The following is a 20,792-nucleotide window of genomic DNA, read 5'->3' as shown; positions in this document are numbered from 1 at the left end:
CTTTCAAAGAGATGTTCAGATACACAGAACCTGTAAAGTTGTATTTAGGAATAGATGAAACAAGGTCACAGAGGTTTGCCTACTATGTTCCATTGAAAGACACTTTGAGATGTTTATTGGAGTCTGACTTATAGCGGAATTGTGCTGCACAGGATACATGCTTACCGTGCACAGATGTGCTGATGTCAGTGATGGTCAGGTATACAAAAACAATGAGTTCTTTTCTCAAAACCTATCATGTCTCAAACTAATCTCAAACTAATTCTATATCAAGATTCTTTTGAGGTGGTGAACCCATTAGGTTCAGCAAAAAGCAAGCACAAAGTACTAGCTGTATATATCTGTCTCTGGCTAATTTACCACCTCATATAAGATCAAGTACAGACCACATGTCACTTGTAATGCTGTGTCGAGAAAAAGACTTCAAACACTTTGGACATGACAAAGTTTTCTCAAGGCTAATTGCAGACTTAAAAGACCCGGAAGACAATGGAATAACCGTGGCAGAGGAAAATGTTAAAGGGACTATTTTTTGCATTGCAAGGGACAATTTGGGGTCTCATGGTATCAGTGGATTCACAGAAAATTTTAGTTTTTCTGAATATTTCTGCAGGTATTGCCAGATAACATGAAGGGATTTTCAAACGGATCCAAATGCTTGTGGGCCTCAGCGCACTCCTGAAAACTACAATTCTGCTGTGGAGATTTTACAGTCTGAGGGACAACAAAACGTTGAAGGTATAACATCTGAGTCAATTTTTAATTCACTGAATTACTTTCACGTTTGCATGCCTGGCCTGCCCCCTTGTTTAGGCCTTGACAATTTTGAGGGTATCCTTTCCTATGATTTAGCTCTTTACCTGAAGTACTTCATCAAGCAGAAAAAGTGGTTCACTAATTCAATTCTGAATAGAATTAAGCCATTTAAATACAGTGCCTCTGATGCATTGAGTAAGCCATGTGCAGTGAACTCCAATGGTTTAAAGCTTTCTGGTCAGGCTATTCAAACTGGAATTTTCTAAGACTTCTTCCTGTGATCATGTGTGACAAGGTGAAAGAGCCCATTGATGATGTTTGGCAGGACATAAGCAGACCCTTCAGCTAAAAGACATTGTGGAGATGGTTTGTGCACAGAAAAGTAAGCACAGTTACTTTTAAAAATGTGTAAGGAACTTAAAGAATTTCAAAAACCTGTGCTTCACTCTCTCTGAAAGACATCAAATGTACCAGGCCTATCTGTCAGAAGGGTCCATGTGTGATCTAACTTTGAGGATAAAAAACAGCACTCCATTTTTCCCAGAGCTATATGGTGATTCTGTTAAAGATGCAGTGAGGCAGTTTAAATTTACAGAGAACAATACCAAAGTCTCAGCCGAAGTAATGTACAAGGGTACGTTATGCATAAAAGGCAAGTTCCTTGTGACAAATAATATGGACTCAGTAGAGTTTGGAGAACTTGCACTTATTCTCATAAAATATGAAGTTGTTCATTTTCTGCTGAGAACGTATGTAGCAGAGTTAATTCCTGCATACCATTTGCATGAATTGAAAAATCAGACTGAAATAATGCATTGTGTGAAAATCAAATACCTGGCAGATTTCTATCCTTTAACATCATATATTATGAATGAAAAAGGTGTAATTCCATTAAAGCACAGTGTGATGTCACACTGAACATGATTGTTGATCTGTATTTTCTCAATTTTGGGTTTATTTCTGTAAATTATTATTTTATTTTTTTTCAGAAATGGGTGATTCAGAGCTAAACATTTCAAACATAAACAATGCCATTGATGCTGTATTACCTGACCTCCCAATCGCAACTAAAAAATCTCTTGAGGACACCTTAAAGTCACTTGGAGTGGAGACCCCAGAAGATTTCAGATTCTCAAGGAATCAGCTCTGGCAGCTGTACTGAGATGTGCCCATTCAAGCCAGGAAATTTATTTCTGTTCTAAAGGAGACCAGTAAGTCCATGTTTTTGTTTCTGTTACAAAAAAGGTATAGTTTCATTTCAAAATGACAATTTTATCATTTACTCACTCTCAGATTGTTCCAAACGTGTATACATTTCTTTGTTTTGCTAAACACAAAGGAAGATATTTGGAAGAATGTCAGTAACCAAGCAGATATCATCCCCCATTTACTGCCATAGGATGAAAAACTACTATGAGAGTCAATAGGGGATGATATCTGTTTGGTTACTGAGATTCTTCCAAATATCTTCCTTTGTGTTTAGCAGAACAAATAAATGTATACACGTTTGGAACAATCTTAGGGTGAGTAAAGGATGACAGGATTTTCATTTCTGGGTGAACTATCCCTTTAATGGTCAGACATATTTATTACTTTTGTTATTAAAAGTAGCAATAACTATTACTTTTTGTTATTTGTTCTATTTAATACAATGTATTTACTGATTATTTTAACAGTGAGGCAAAAAATAATTACAGTTAAAGTAATTGTTCAACTGTAAAAACAAGTTTGTCTGTAATTTACTTAATATCTTGTCATTCTAAATGAACACCTGGTTTGGAATAACAATAGGGTCATAAATGGTGTAACTAAGTAGCCTACATACATATGACTTTTTTTACAGCACAAATTTCTGAAACCCCAAAGCAGCCAGTCTGTTCATCTCCAGGATCTTTTCTGTCCCAGAGTTCTTCATACTCATCTCCAGCACCTCCCCTTAGTGTGAACTGGGTTGACAGCTTTGAAGTCCCATGGAATAAGTTTCCTGAGGAATTAATGCAGGCACTTGAGAGACAGAAAAGGCCATGTCCTCGGTTGCGTAGGGAAACAGTGAGGATTGTTGTTGCGGCAATGGTGAAAGTTTGTGCTTGTCCAAGTAGGAAGAATTTAACAGAGGTCGCCAAAAGGATGGTTGCAAAATATCCAAAGTCTTTGCAAGATGTGATTGAAGAGAGTGTGATTGGTCCTAGATACTACTCTTTGGTCAAACAATTTCAAGATTTATGCCCCTCAGTGAAACTGCTGAGAGTCAGCAGTTGAAAAAAGAGAAGATGAGGAGTCTGTCACAAATAACTGACTGGAATGACGAGGTAGTGAAGGTTCTCATGAAATCTACATACTACAGTCAACGAAAAGATATCAACAAAGGAACAGACATGAAAACCCTCACTGAGGAGTGGCCATTTTTGCTTCAGGAAAGTGGAATGGAAGTGCACTTTAAAGATCTCACAGGGATACCACTTAAAGAGACCTTCCTGAACTGCATTGACCAAAAAGGAAACAGGCCGAGATTAGACCTTCCTTAACATAATGACGAAAACCCGAAGTCTCTAGGTGGTCTGGTTGAGGAGGAGATAGAAGTGCAAGATTGGTGCGCACAGACAGAACAGAAATCATGAGTTAACAATCGCAATTTTGTCCGTTGGAAAATTGCGCTAAAAAAGAATAAAATGGATTTAGTTGTGATATTTGTATAATTTTATATAGAAATAAATGGTGTATAATTACATTTTTGAAGATATGAGGCTTTTAGTGTTTCCTTTTTGTACATTACTTTAATCCCTCGCCATAGCAAAACCGTTTGAGATATTCAATATCCGTTCACAATTTAGCATCTTTAATGTATTTTCATCATGTTGAAAAAGTTTGGTGTGAATAAAATACACCACTTAGCAGGAGTGGGTAAAAATGCAGAGGCTGAATTTGCAAATAAATCCACATTCAAACCAAAATATCTGACTTCCTTTTGGTCCAAGCTAATGACTGTAAATTAGAAAGTTGTCCAGCTCGATGAGACCAATATACTTACTGATTTTTGGAATTGTGGGTAAATCTAACCCCCCCACTTTTGTCAAAAACATTTTGAAAGTGACACACTTCCTGCTGCCAGTTGGTGGCGCTATAACTTTGACTCACAATAGCTACATCCATCTGATCGGCCTCTTACCACGAACACACTGCTGAAGTTTCATCAAGATCAGTTAATGTATGCAGAAGTTATTCCACTTCCGTGTTTCTCTTTTCTCGCCATAAATTCGATTCCTCGCCACGGCCTTACCGTTCGAGATATCAAAAATCCGTCCGCAATTTAGCATCCTCAAAGTCTTGACTACATGCACACCGAGTTTGGAGGGGACACGGTGAATTTTCTAGGAGGAGTACTTCACATTCCACAGCAAGCGTTTTCCAAACAACCCATAATAGCCGACTTCCTGTTGGGCTGGCGTGAAACTTGACAGAGGGAAAGTTGTTCGGCCCGATGAGATCTATATGTGTACCGAGTTTCATATTATTTCATGCAAGCGTGTTTGATATATGGACCAAGTTTTCAAACCCCGTTCAAGGGGGCGCTGTTGATCCCCCCTGCCACACCCCTTTCTGAAACTTTTCACATGTCTACTGGCTAATAAGTGTTATGTTTCTATCGAGTTTCATCCAATTTCAAGCATGCTAAGAGTCTCAAAAGCATCAAAAAAGAATATTAAATTTTGAAGCGTTGCCACGGCAACAGTATCTAAGATATCAATCATCCTTTCGCAGGTCTACATCTGCAGTGTGTCTACATTATACACATAAAGTTTGAAGCAAATCGGGTAAAAATAAGAGGGTGATTTCAAATTATTTTGAAAGTGACACACTTCCTGCTGCCAGTTGGTGGCGCTATAACTTAGACTCACAATAGTCACATCAGTGTGATCGGCCTCTTACAACGAACACACTGCTGAAGTTTCATCAAGATCAGTTAATGTATGCAGAAGTTATAACACACTTCCTGTGTCCCATTATTCGCCATAAATTCGTTTCCTCGCCATGGCCAAACCGTTCGAGATATCAAAAATCCGTTCGCAATTTAGCATCCTCAATGTCTTGACTTCATTCACACCTAGTTTGGTGGCGATCGGATGAATTCCCTAGGAGGAGTATTTCACATTCCATTGTATGCATTTTCCAAACAACGTATAATAACCGACTTCCTGTTGGGCTGGTGTAAAACTTAGAGCACGAAAGTTGTTCGGCCCGATGAGATCTATATGTGTACTGAGTTTCATATTATTACATGCAAGCGTGTTTGATTTATGGACCAATTTTTCCGACATAATTCCAGGGGGCGCTGTCGAGCCCCCGTGCCACGCCCGGGTACCAGCTTTAGTGCGGCCCTGATGGCCGCAGGTTCTGACGTGTGTGCAAAATTTCAAGAGTTTTTGAGCATGTTAAGGGCCCCAAAAGTGCCAGAGAAGTAGAAAAAAAAAATAATAATAATAATAATAATAAACAATAATCCTACCGAAAACAATAGGGCCTTCGCCCTTTCAGGGCTTGGGCCCTAAATATAGCTGCGAGCAGCGATTACGGGCCCAAGCCGGTGGCACCGCAACCCCGGTGCCTTTAGTTACCTAAAGGCACCGGGGTGGCGGTACCGCCGGCTTTGGCCCTCCATCGCTGCTCGCAGCTATATTTATTTATATATATATATATATATATATATATATATATATATATATATATATATATATATATATATATATATATATATATATATATATATATATATATACATACATACATACATACATACATACATACACACACACACACACACACACACACACACACACACACACACACACACACACACACACACACACACATACGTATATATGTATATATGTATATATATATATATATATATATATATATATATATATATATATATACACATATATATATATTATTGTTCAAAAGTTTGGGGTCAGTAAGATTTTTAATGTTTTGAGGAGAAGTCTCTTCTGCCCACCAAGGCTGCATTTATTGATTAAAAATACAAACAAAAACAGTAATATTGTGAAATATTATTCCAATTTAAAACAGCTGTTTTCAATTTTTAAATATTTTACATAGTAATTAATTTCTGTGATCAAAGTTGAGTTTTCAGCATCATTACTCCTGTCTTCAGTGTCACATGATCCTTCAGAAATCATACTAATATGATGATTGATGCTCAATAAATATTCATTATTATTTTCAATGTTGAAAACAGTTGTGTACAGATTTTTTTTTTTCAAAATGCTTTGATGAATGTAAAGTTCAAAAGAACAGCATATATTTCAAATATATATATTTTTAACATTATAAATGTCTTTACTGTAACTGTTGATCAGTTTAACTCATCCTTCATAAATAAAAGTACTGATTTATTTTATTTATTTCCCCAAAAAATAAAATTTGAATTATTACTAACCCAAAACTTTTGAGCGGTAGTGTTTAACGTTACAAAAGCTTTAGATTTCAGATAAATGCTGTTCTTTTGAACTTTCTATTCATCAAAGACTGTACACAACTGTTTTCGACATTTAAAATAATAATGAATGTTTCTTGAGTATCAATCATCATATTAGAATAATTTCTGAAGGATCATGTGACAGTGACGACTGGAGTAATGATGCTGAAAACTCAGCTTTGATCACAGGAATAAATAACAGTTTAAAAACAGTTTTAATCAAATAAATGCAGCCTTGGTGAGCAGAAGAAACTTCTCTGTTATGTGCGCGCCACAGACTGCACGCACGTCCGCTTAGAGTTCCGCCTTTTGCCTTCCGTCAATATTACGTTATTAGAAAAATATTTTTTTAGAGAATCGATTTTTTGACATTTGTGAATCGATTCAGAATCGTCCACGTCCGCATCGCGATGCATCTAAGAATACATTTTTTCTCCCACCCCTAGATTTCATACAACAGGTTAATAAACAGTTATAATTAAGTCACTTACATTTCAGATGCAATGTTGACTGTTTTTGTTCTGTTTCAGCAGCGAAAATAGTTAAACAAAGATCACGGCAGAACCATCACGCATCACGTGTTTTCTCATAACTGAACGATTCAGCATTTTTAACGAATCGGTTGACTCAAAGATTGAATGATCAATCCATAAACATCTGTCTTAATCATGATCGACTCATTCGAACAAATCGTTTGAACGAATGAATCAATGACTTGCTTATTAAGATGGATGCCTGGCGACACCTAATGGCGGTTTAAGTGTTGTTTAAAAGCACCATTCTTTCCCACATGTGTGTGATTTGTGTGTGCAACATTATCATTATTTTTCTTACACTATTATATTAGCGATTTAAAAGCACCCACTCGTGTCACACGTCGATTAACCGGTGGGAAAATATCCTCAGACACATACCTAATACATGTATATTTAAATACAATATTGGCCTACCTGGTAAAAAGTTTTATATACTATTTTGATGTCCTTTTGGACACAAGAGGGCAGTATAGCCCTATGTTTGCTTTTTTGTTGAACCAAATAGCAATAAATAGCCTGTTTTAACTTTTTCATTCTTCTTGAATTGCAAAAACAGAATAAAATGGGTTTAGTTGTGATATTTGTATACTTTTATATAGAAATAAATGGTATATAATTACATTTTTAGAAGATTTTTAGTGTTTCCTTTTTGGACATTATTTAATCCCTCGCCATAGCAAAACCGTTTGAGATATTTATTATCCATTCACAATTTAGCATATTTAATGTAGTTTCATCATGTTGAAAAAGTTTGGTACGAATAAAATAAATAGTTTAAGAGAAGTGGCTAAAAATTCAGAGGCTGATTTTGCAAAAAAAATCACATTCAGACCAAAATATCTGACTTCCTGATGGCCAGAGCTATTGAATGTAAATTAGAAAGTTGTCCGGCTTGATGAGAACAATATACAAACTATTTTTTCTTTACTGTAGTTAAAACTAACCCCCCCACTTTTGTCAAAAGCATGTTGAAAGTGTCACACTTCCTGCTGCCAGTTGGTGGCGCTATAACTTTGACTCACAATAGCTACATCCATCTGATCGGCCTCTTACCACGAACACACTGCTGAAGTTTCATCAAGATCAGTTAATGTATGCAGAAGTTATTCCACTTCCGTGTTTCTCTTTTCTCGCCATAAATTCGATTCCTCGCCACAGCCAAACCGTTCGAGATATCAAAAATCCGTCCGCAATTTAACATCCTCAAAGTCTTGACTACATGCACATCGAGTTTGGAGGGGACACGGTGAATTTTCTAGGAGGAGTATTTCACATTCCACAACAAGCGTTTTCCAAACAACCCATAATAGCCGACTTCCTGTTGGGCTGGCGTAAAACTTGACCGCGGTAAAGTTGTTCGGCCCGATGAGATCTATATGTGTACCGAGTTTCATATTAATTCATGCGAGCGTGTTTGATATATGGATCAAGTTTTAGAACCCCGTTCAAGGGGGCGCTGTTGAGCCCCCCAGCCACGCCCGGGTACCAGCTTCAGCCCGGCCCTGATGGCCGTGGGTTCTGACCTGTGTGCAAAGTTTCAAGAGTTTTTGAGCACGTTAAGGACCCCAAAAGCCCCTGAAACCTTGATTAACAATTTAAAAGCAATAGTCAAATCCCCCCCTCCCCTCACACACACACAGACACAGAGAGAGGGAGAGAAAATTCTTCAGAAAATCCACATTCAAACCAAAATATCTCTCTTCCTGTTGGTCGGAGATGGTTCATGTAAATTAGAAAGTTGTCCGTCTTGATGAGAACAATACACATACCAAGTTTTGTGATTCTAGGAAAAACTAAGCCCCCATTTTTGACTAAAGGTGGCGCTACTGAGCCATTCCACCACGCCCGTTTCTGAAACTTTGCACATGTCTACGGGCTAATAAATGTGATGTGTCTGTTGAGTTTCATGCAATTTCAAGTATGTTAAGAGTCTCAAAAGCATCAAAAAATAATATTAAAGTTTGATGCGTTGCCACGGCAACAGTATCTAAGATATCAATAATCGTTTCACAGGTTTACATCTGCCGTGCGTCTACATTGTACACATAAAGTTTGAAGCAAATCGGGTAAAAATAAGACACTGATTTCAAAGCATTTTGAAAGTGATGTACTTCCTGCTGCCTGTTGGTGGCGCTATAACTTTGACTCACAATAGTCACATCCATGTGATCGGCCTCTTACAACGAACACACTGCTGAAGTTTCATCAAGATCAGTTAATGTATGCAGAAGTTATAACACACTTCCTGTTTCATTTTTTCGCCATAAATTTGTTTCCTCGCCACGGCCAAACCGTTCGAGATATCAAAAATCCGTCCGCAATTTAGCATCCTCAATGTCTTGACTTCATGCTGACCGAGTTTGGAGGCGAATCGATGAATTCCCTAGGAGGAGTACATTAAATTCCACAGCATGCGTTTCCAAACAACGCTAAATAGCCAACTTCCTGTTTGGCTGGCGTAAAACTTAGAGCACGAAAGTTGTTCGGCCCGATGAGATCTATATGTGTACCGAGTTTCATATTATTACATGCAAGCGTGTTTGATTTATGGACATGAACTAATTGTTCCGCATTTGTCAATGAGAGCATATGACGTAATTTAGATATATTTTTAAGATGGAAAAATGCAGTTTTACAGATACTAGACACGTGACTTTCAAATGAAAGATTGGTTTCAAAGAGCACACCCAGGTTCCTAACCGACGACGAAGACTTAACAGAGCAGCCATCAAGTGTTAGACAGTATTCTAGGTTATTACGTGAGGAAGTTTTTTGTCCAATAATTAGAAACTCTGTTTTTTCAGAATTTAGAAGTAGGAAATTACAAGTCATCCAATTTTTTATATCCGCTATGCATTCCGTTAATTTTGTGAATTGATAAGTTTCGTTAGGTTTTGAAGAAATATAGAGCTGAGTATCATCGGCATAACAGTGAAAGCTAATTCCATGTTTCCTAATGATATCTCCTAAGGGTAGCATGTACAGAGTGAACAGCAGCGGTCCTAGTACTGAGCCTTGTGGTACGCCATACTGAACTTGTGATCGATGAGACATCTCATCATTTACTGCTACAAACTGATAACGGTCAGATAAGTATGATTTAAACCATGCTAGTGCATTTCCCGTAATGCCAACATAATGTTCTAATCTATTTAAAAGAACGTTGTGGTCGATGGTGTCAAATGCAGCGCTAAGATCGAGTAACACTAATAGAGAGATACAACCACGATCGGATGATAAGAGCAAATCATTTGTGACTCTAACGAGAGCTGTTTCGGTACTATGGTACGGTCTAAATCCGGACTGGAAATCCTCGCAGATATCATTTCTTTCAAGAAAGGAACACAGTTGTGAGGATACTGCCTTTTCTAATATCTTTGACAGAAAAGGTAGATTCGAGATCGGCCTGTAATTGACTAATTCTGAAGGATCAAGTTGCGTTTTTTTAACAAGCGGTTTAATCAAAGCCAGCTTAAAGTTTTTTGGTACGTATCCTAGAGACAAAGATGAATTAATGATATTAAGAAGAGGATCTATGACCTCTGGAAGTATTTCTTTCAGTAGCTTAGTCGGTATAGGGTCTAACATACATGTTGTAGATTTAGATGATTTAATGAGTTTAGTAAATTCTTCCTCTCCTATAGCAACGAATGAATCAAATTTTTCCTCAGGGAGACTACAATACACTGCCTGATGCGATACTGTAGTAGACGGTTGCATAGTTATAATTTTGTCCCTGATATTATCAATCTTATAAGTGAAGAAGTTCATAAAGTCATTACTGCTGTGTTGCTTGGAAACTTCGGTGCTTGAAGCTTTATTTTTCGTTAGTTTAGCCACCGTTTCAAATAAATACCTAGGATTATGTTTATTTTCTTCTAATAGGGTTGAAAAATAAGCAGATCTAGCAGCTTTTAAAGCCTCTCTGTAAGTAATTGAGCTCTCCTTCCATGAAATGCGAAATACCTCTAGTTTTGTTTTCTTCCAGTTGCGCTCCATTTTTCTGGCTGCTCTCTTAAGGGCCCGAGTGTGCTCGTTGTACCACGGCGTTGGACTATTTTCTTTAATCTTCTTTAAGCGCAACGGAGTAACTGTGTCTAAAGTGCTGGAAAAGAGAGAGTTAAACGTTTCTGTTGTAATATCTAGTTCTTCTAAGCTATCTGAGATGCTGAGATGATGAAACTGATTAGGAAGATTATTAATAAAGCAATCTTTAGTAGCAGAAGTGATAGGTCTCACATATTTGAAACACGGAGTCGGCTTTGCAGCCTTGGCTAAATGCAAATTACACGAGACTAGATAATGATCTGAGATGTCATCGCTCTGCTGCAGAATTTCAACGGCATCCACATCTATTCCGTGTGATAATATTAAATCTAGAGTATGATTACGACGATGAGTAGGTCCTGACACGTGTTGTCTAACTCCAATTGAATTTACAATGTCTTTAAATGCCAATCCCAATGCATCTTTTTCATTATCGATGTGTATATTAAAATCACCAACAATTAGTACTTTATCTGCAGTCAATATTAATTCTGATAGAAAGTCTGCAAATTCTTTGATAAAGTCTGTATGGTGCCCTGGTGGCCTGTATACAGTAGCCAGCACAAATCTCAAACGTGATTTATCGTTTACACTATATATTTTTACATTAAGCACCAATGCTTCAAAAGAATTATATTTAAAACTTGATTTCTTAGTGGTTTTGAAACTATTACTATAAATTACAGCAACACCACCCCCTTTGCGTTTCAGACGAGGCTCATGTTTATAACAGTAATCTTGTGGGGTTGATTCATTTAAAGTAATGTAATCGTTTGGTTTTAGCCAGGTTTCTGTCAAACACAGCACATCTAGGTTATTATCTGAAATCATATCGTTAACAACGAGTGCTTTTGAAGTAAGCGATCGAATATTCAGCAACCCAAGCTTTAGCATTTGCTCATCTGTATTATAGCTGTTTTTTATTTGTTGAACATCAATTAAATTTTTAACCTTAGTTGGGTTTAAACGTTTTTTGGATTTCCAAATTCGGGGAACAGACACAGTCTCTATATGATGATAGCTAGGTGAGAGAGGCTCTATGTGATGGGATTTATCTGACCTTGGTGACGCGAGGCCGCTAGCAGACAGTCGGTTAAGCCAGTCTGTCTGCTTCCTGACCTGAGCCCCAGATTGTCATGTTTGAGCTCTAAGACTATGAGCCATATTACTAGAGAGAAGAGCAGCACCATCCCAGGAGGGATGAATACCATCTCTTTTCAACAGGTCAGGTTTGCCCCAAAAACTTTTCCAATTGTCTATGAATTCTATATTATTAAGCGGATACCACTTCGACAGCCAACCGTTAAGCGAACATAATCTACTAACTATCTCATCACTCCTGCAAACAGGAAGGGGGCCAGAGCAAATTACATTCCTTGACATCGTACTTGCAAGTTCACACACCTCTTTAATATTAATTTTGGTGATCTCCGACTGGCGGAGTCGAACATCATTAGTGCCGACATGAATAATGATCTTAGAGAATTTACGATTAGCATTAGCCAGCACTTTTAAATTTGCTTTGATGTCAGGCGCTCTGGCTCCCGGCAAACATGTGACTATGGTGGTTGGTGTCTCTATTTTCACGTTCCGTGTAATAGAATCGCCAATAACTAGGGCACAATCATTCTCAGTGGGTGTTTCACTGAGCGGGGCAAATCGATTTGTTATGGTAATCGGAACGGAAGAGTGGTTTTTAGATCCGCGACTAGAGCGATCCCTCACTGTCACCCATTTGCCCGGCTGCACGGGCTCTACTTCAGCCAGAACCGACTCATGTAAAGTGTGCACTATTCTATGCGCATCCAAAACATCTAAAGCACTAGCACTCTTACTATCCTCAATTAAAGTTTGGATGCGTGTTTCTAATTCTGAAATCTTCTCTGTCAACCTAACTGTCTCCTTACATTTATCGCATATAAATCCTATATTGTCGACAGAGAAGCCTATACTAAACATGTGACATGAAGTGCAAGTGACAATAACAGGACAAGACATTACTCACCGTGTTTGTTGAGTGATTCTTACTCACCTGAGCTTTTTATGAACTCAAAGGCGCGGACGCGCGAGAGAAAAATAAATAAATAAAATAGCTGAGCGCACGGGTGGCGCGTTAACAGGCTAGCGAATTACTAGCGTTTTGTGCTAGTAGTACTAATAACAAAAGCTAGCGATGTCAGGTTAATCTGAGATGTTGGGTAAAATGTAGTAGTATAAACAACTAGAAATGGTAGTAAAATGATGGTTCAAAACAAAGAAATATATGGCTAAGACGGAGCTTATCGCACCGAATCAAACAAACACACTCACAGCAGGCAGCGAGGCAGACAGGAGCAATCGATCAGACAGCCTTGATCCACCCAAAAATAAAATTAAAATTATTACTGACCCCAAACTTTTGAACGGTAGTGTTTAATGTTACAAATAATAATAATAATAATAATAATTCATTACATTTATATAGCGCTTTTCTCAACACTCAAAGCGCTTTACATAGAAGGGGGGAATCTCCTCAACCACCACCAATGTGCAGCATCCACCTGGATGATGCGGCGGCAGCCATATTGCGCCAGAACGCCCACCACACACCAGCTTATTGGTGGAGAGGAGACAGTGATGAAGCCAATCAGTTTAAATGGGGAGGATTAGGAGGCCATGATGGACAGAGGCCACTGGGCAAATTTGGCCAGGATGCCGGGATTTCAGATAAATGCAAAAGCTTTAGATTTCAGATAAATGCTGTTCTTTTGAACTTTCTATTCATCAAAGACTGTACACAACTGTTTTCGACATGTAAAATAATCATGAATGTTTCTTGAGCATCAATCATCATATTAGAATAATTTCTGAAGGACAGTGACGACTGGAGTAATGATGCTGAAAACTCAGCTTTGATCACAGGAATAAATAACAGTTTAAAATATATTAAAATAGAAAGCAGATGTTTTAAATTGGAATACTATTTTACAATATTACTGTTTTTGTTTGTATTTTTAATCAAATAAATGCAGCCTTGGAGAGCAGAAGAAACTTTGCTTAAAAACATTAAAAATCTTACTGACCCCAAACTTTTGAACAGTAGTGTATATATATTATATAAAAATGTAAGGGACAAGACACAGATAATTTTACTTGCCTGACCTGATTAAAACAATGAAAAAACTTAAATGAAAAAATAACTTGGGAATCACTAAAACGAGTGAATTAATCTGATTTTATGATAGAGTCAAAATATTCTACAACAAATTCTTTAAATTCAACGATGTTGAGAACGGAACAAGAATAAAAAAGGAACTATAAACAAGCTGAAACTAAATAAAATAAAAATGAAAACGAAATTAAGCAGTGTTGGGCTCACACAACTCTCTCATTAGAATGAAAATGTTTCAACATTTGCGATGAATTTGGATGCTAAACTATCCTTTATCATAGGCTTTGTACTTCACTCACTTTCCAATATCGACGGAAAAAATCATCCTATTCCAATAGAGTCTGGCTGCAGACTTGCACTTGCACTCTCAGACTTGCACTCTCAGACACCAGCGCTTCCTCTGCCTGTGACGTCACTCGCAATCGACACAAATTAACCGGAAATATGTTTCCAACAGTAAATATGTTATATTATTTATTTTTTCAAAAAAAAAAACGGCATATTTTTTTAAGTTATTAAACATTGTATCGTTAAAGTTGGTATTATACCTTATATTGCTATCATATACTGTTGTGTACCAACATTAACACAACATTTCCCCAAAATCATGTTTAATCGGAGATACTAGATTTATGACTTGGGAGCAGGGAGATACGAGGTTACGCTGTCATTGATAAGAGTGGTACGGACCCTTAAGTCGCTGCTGCCGGTGTTCTGACGGAACGACTGGCAGTGTTCATCAAAGTCTGCGGGCGCGTTGAGCCTTTTGACAAGAGAAGGCTTAAAGAGCTATTCAAATCTAATGATTGTGGTTACATACATCTTCCTAAACTCCATTTTAAACGAGATAAAACGTTAGAGTGATGCAATACCAAAATACTAGGCTGTCTAGGCGGAAATTAGCCTAATCTGCACGCAAACTTGCCTTCGTGGCTCACGGGCTTCCTTCTGCACCGAAGCATTACAGTTATCGATTTTTAACAAAACATGCCTACTCAAATGTATCTAACCTAACTATTTTCACTCGTTATTGTCTAAAAAACATACAGAATTATCCAAAGATAGGCTTACTTAGCACCAGTAACTTAGGCAGACCTTTTTTCTCCCATAAATTAAAACCTTGCTACTTGGGGTATTTTACATGCACAGTGCCAACTTCCAGTCAGTAAAATAATAATAAATTACGGGCCCAAGCCGGTGGCACCGCAACCCCGGTGCCTTTAGTTACCTAAAGGCACCGGGGTGGCGGTACCGCCGGCTTTGGCCCTCCATCGCTGCTCGCAGCTATATTTATATATATATATTATTGTTCAAAAGTTTGGGGTCAGTAAGATTTTTAATGTTTTTAGGAGAAGTCTCTTCTGCTCACCAAGGCTGCATTTATTGATTAAAAATACAAACAAAAACAGTAATATTGTGAAATATTATTCCAATTTAAAACAGCTGTTTTCAATTTTTAAATATTTTACATAGTAATTCATTTCTGTGATCAAAGTTGAGTTTTCAGCATCATTACTCCAGTCTTCAGTGTCACATGATCCTTCAGAAATCATACTAATATAATGATTGATGCTCAATAAATATTCATTATTATTTTCAATGTTGAAAACAGTTGTGTACAGATTTTTTTTTTTTTTTCAAAATGCTTTGATGAATGTAAAGTTCAAAAGAACAGCATATATTTCAAATATATATATTTTTAACATTATAAATGTCTTTACTGTAACTGTTGATCAGTTTAACTCATCCTTCATAAATAAAAGTACTGATTTATTTTATTTATTTCCCCAAAAAATAAAATTTTAATTATTACTAACCCAAAACTTTTGAGCGGTAGTGTTTAACGTTACAAAAGCTTTAGATTTCAGATAAATGCTGTTCTTTTGAACTTTCTATTCATCAAAGACTGTACACAACTGTTTTCGACATTTAAAATAATAATGAATGTTTCTTGAGTATCAATCATCATATTAGAATAATTTCTGAAGGATCATGTGACAGTGACGACTGGAGTAATGATGCTGAAAACTCAGCTTTGATCACAGGAATAAATAATAGTTTAAAATATATTAAAATAGAAAGCAGCTGTTTTAAATTGGAATAATATTTTACAATATTACTGTTTTTGTTTGTATTTTTAATCAAATAAATGCAGCCTTGGTGAGCAGAAGAAACTTCTCTGTTATGTGCGCGCCACAGACTGCACGCACGTCCGCTTAGAGTTCCGCCTTTTGCCTTCCGTCAATATTACGTTATTAGAAAAATATTTTTTTAGAGAATCGATTTTTTGACATTTGTGAATCGATTCAGAATCTTCCACGTCCGCATCGCGATGCATCTAAGAATAAATTTTTTCTCCCACCCCTAGATTTCATACAACAGGTTAATAAACAGTTACAATTAAGTCACTTACATTTTAGATGCAATGTTGACTGTTTTTGTTCTGTTTCAGCAGCGAAAATAGTTAAACAAAGATCACGGCAGAACCATCACGCATCACGTGTTTTCTCATAACTGAACGATTCAGCATTTTTAACGAATCGGTTGACTCAAAGATTGAATGATCAATCCATAAACATCTGTCTTAATCATGATCGACTCATTCGAACAAATCGTTTGAACGAATGAATCAATGACTCGCTTATTAAGATGGATGCCTGGCGACACCTAATGGCGGTTTAGTGTTGTTTAAAAGCATCATTCTTTCCCACATGTGTGTGATTTGTGTGTGCAACATTATCATTATTTTTCTTACACTATTATATTAGCGATTTAAAAGCACCCACTCGTGTCACACGTCGATTAACCGGTGGGAAAATATCCTCAGACACATACGTAATAAATGTATATTTAAATACAATATTGGCCTACCTGGTAAAAAGTTTTATATACTATTTTGATGTCCTTTTGGACACAAGAGGGCAGTATAGCCCTATGTTTGCTTTTTTGTTGAACCAAATAGCACTAAATAGCCTGTTTTAACTTTTTCATTCTTCTTGAATTGCAAAAACAGAATAAAATGGGTTTAGTTGTGATATTTGTATTCTTTTATATAGAAATAAATGGTATATAATTACATTTTTAGAAGATTTTTAGTGTTTCCTTTTTGGACATTACTTTAATCCCTCGCCATAGCAAAACCGTTTAAGATATTTATTATCCATTCACAATTTAGCATATTTAATGTAGTTTCATCATGTTGAAAAAGTTTGGTACGAATAAAATAAATAGTTTAAGAGGAGTGGCTAAAAATTCAGAGGCTGATTTTGCAAAAAAATTCACATTCAGACCAAAATATCTGACTTCCTGATGGCCAGAGCTATTGAATGTAAATTAGAAAGTTGTCCGGCTTGATGAGAACAATATACAAACTGTTTTTTCTTTACTGTAGTTAAAACTAACCCCCCCCACTTTTGTCAAAAGCTTGTTGAAAGTGACACACTTCCTGCTGCCAGTTGGTGGCGCTATAACTTTGACTCACAATAGCTACATCCATCTGATCGGCCTCTTACCACGAACACACTGCTGAAGTTTCATCAAGATCAGTTAATGTATGCAGAAGTTATTCCACTTCCGTGTTTCTCTTTTCTCGCCATAAATTCGATTCCTCGCCACAGCCAAACCGTTCGAGATATCAAAAATCCGTCCGCAATTTAGCATCCTCAATGTCTTGACTTCACGCTGACCGAGTTTGGAGGCGAATCGATGTATTTCCTAGGAGGAGTACATTAAATTCCACAGCAAGCGTTTCCAAACAACCCTAAATAGCCGACTTCCTGTTGGGCTGGCGTAAAACTTAGAGCACGAAAGTTGTTCGGCCCGATGAGATCTATATGTGTACCGAGTTTCAAATTAATTCATGCAAGCGTGTTTGATATATGGACCAAGTTTTAGAACCCCGTTCAAGGGGGCGCTGTTGAGCCCCCCTGCCACGCCCGGCTACCAGATTCAGCCCCGCCCTGATGGCCGCGGGTTCTGACCTGTGTGCAAAGTTTCAAGAGTTTTCGAGCACGTTTAGGGACCCAAAAGCCCCAGAAACCTTGAAATAAAAATGAAAAAGAAAATCTCACTCAACTGACAAATCACCCCCACCCCTCACACACTCAGAGACAGAGAGAGAGAGAAAATTCTCAAAAAAATCACATTCAAACCAAAATATCTGACTTTCTGTTGCTTTGAGCTAATAAGTGTAAATTAGAAAGTTGTCCGGCTCGATAAGAACAATATACATACCAAGTTTTGTGATTCTAGGTAAAACTAAGCCCCCATTTTTGACTAAAGGTGGCGCTACTGAGCCCCTCACCACGCCCGTTTCTGAAACTTTGCCCATGTCTACTGGATAATAAGTGTGATGTGTCTGTCGAGTTTCATGCAATTTCAAGTATGTTAAGAGTCTCAAAAGCATCAAAAAAGAATATTAAAGTTTGATGCGTTGCCATGGCAACAGTATCTAAGATATCAATAATCCTTTCACAGGTCTACATCTGCCGTGTGTCTACATTATACACATAAAGTTTGAAGCAAATCGGGTAAAAATAAGAGTGATTTCAAAGCATTTTGAAAGTGACACACTTCCTGCTGCCAGTTGGTGGCGCTATAACTTTGACTCACAATAGTCACATCCTTGTGTTCGGCCTCTTACAACGAACACACTGCTGAAGTTTAATCAAGATCAGATAATGTATGCTGAAGTTATAACACACTTCCTGTGTCCCTTATTCGCCATAAATTCGTTTCCTTGCCACGGCCAAACCGTTCGAGATATCAAAAATCCGTCCGCAATTTAGCATCCTCAATGTCTTGACTTCATGCTGACTGAGTTTGGAGGCGATTGGATGAATTCTCTAGGAGGAGTACATTAAATTCCACAGCATGCGTTTCAAAACAACCCATAATAGCTGACTTCCTGTTGGGCTGGCGTAAAAAGTAAAAGTACGAAAGTTGTTCGGCCCGATGAGATCTATATGTGTACCGAGTTTCATATTATTACATGCAAGCGTGTCTGATTTATGGACCAAGTTTTCGGACCCCGTTCAAGGGGGCGCTGTCGAGCCCCCCTGCCACGCCCGGGTACCAGCTTCAGCCCGGCCCTGATGGCCGCGGGTTCTGACCCGTGTGCAAAGTTTCAAGAGTTTTCGAGCACGTTAAGGGTCTCAAAAGTGCCCGAAAGGTTGACAGAAAAATAATAATAATAATAATTAAAGCTGCAAGCAGCGATGAAAGGGCCCTCGCACCCGTGCCATCAACACTCGGGGGCTTTAGGAAGACAGAGCATGGTTGGGAAATGTACATTTAAGGAGGTATATATAGTAAGAGTATGTCAAAGTCAGTTACAAAATGTTTTGTATAATGGTGATAATAGCATGCTTCATGACTCAGCTAAGTGTTGCTAGCATGTTTAGTCTGTTTCTAGCATGCTTAGTACACAATAATTATGTGGTTAGTACTGCATTACTGTGTTAACCATGTCAGTTTCTGTTGCCAGTAGGTGGCGTTATGACTATAGCTGAATATGAGCATGGATATGTGTTCAGGACAGAACTCTTATCAAACGTGTGAAGTTTGGTGCAAATTGGACATTGCCTTCTTGAGTAACAACAAAGTCATGTTTCATTGAATTAGCATTCTTTAGCACTTAGCTAAGCATTGTTAGCATGTTTTAACATGTTTCTAGCATGTTTAGAACTCAATGGCATTTTTAACATGTTGCTAGAACGGCATCAACGTGTTAAACATGTCACTTCCTGTTGCCAGTAGGTGGCGCTATTCCTATAACTGAACATTTTCATGTAGATGTGTTCAGGCCATGACTCTTATCAAACGTGTGAAGTTTGGGGCAGATTGGACATTCCATGCCTGAGTTACAGCAAATTCCTATTTAGTTGCAATAATAGCATGCTTTAGCACTTATCTAAGAGTTTGCTAGCATGTTTTAGCATGTTTCTAGTATGTTGTTAGCATGTTTAACACTTGCTGGCACTTTTTTATATGTTATTAGGAGTCCATAACAGTGTTAAACATGTCACTTCCTGTTGCCAGCAGGTGGCGCTATGACTGTAACTGAATATAAGCATGGTCATGTGTTCAGGACAGAACGCTTATCAAAAGTGTGAAGTTTGGGGCAGATTGGACATTCCATGCCTGAGTTACAGCAAATTCATATTTAATTGCAGTAATATCATTCTTTAGCACTTAGCTAAGTGTTTGCTAGTATGCTTTAGCATGTCTCTAGTATGTTGGTAGGATGTTTAGCACCTACTGGCATTTTTTTATATGTTATTAGGAGTCAAGAACAGTGTTAAACGTCACTTCCTGTTGCCAGCAGGTGGCGCTATGACTATAACTAAATATGAGCATGGTCATGTGTTCAAGAGATAACTCTTATCAAACGTGTGAAGTTTGGGGTAGATTGTACATTGCCTTCTTGAGTAACAACAAAGTCCTGTTTCATTGAATTAGCATGCTTTAGCACTTAGCTAAGTATTGCTAGCATGTTTTAACAAGTTTCTAGCATGTTTAGAACTCAATGGCATTTTTAACATGTTGCTAGAACGGCATCAACGTGTTAAACATGTCACTTCCTGTTGCCAGTAGGTGGCGCTATTACTATAACTGAATTTGAGCATAGACATGTGTTCAGGCCATGATTCTTATCAAACGTGTGAAGTTTGGGGCAGATTGGACATTCCATGCCTGGGTTACAGCAAATTCCTATTTAATTGCAGTGATAGCATGCTTTAGCACTTAGCTAAGTATTTGCTAGCATGTTTCTAGTATGTTGCTAACCTGTTTAGCACTTGCTGGC

The sequence above is a fragment of the Scardinius erythrophthalmus genome, assembly GCF_964197995.2.
Source record: "Scardinius erythrophthalmus genome assembly, chromosome: 25".
NCBI classification, from domain to species: domain Eukaryota; kingdom Metazoa; phylum Chordata; class Actinopteri; order Cypriniformes; family Leuciscidae; genus Scardinius; species Scardinius erythrophthalmus.
Note: the sequence above shows the minus strand (reverse complement) of the source record.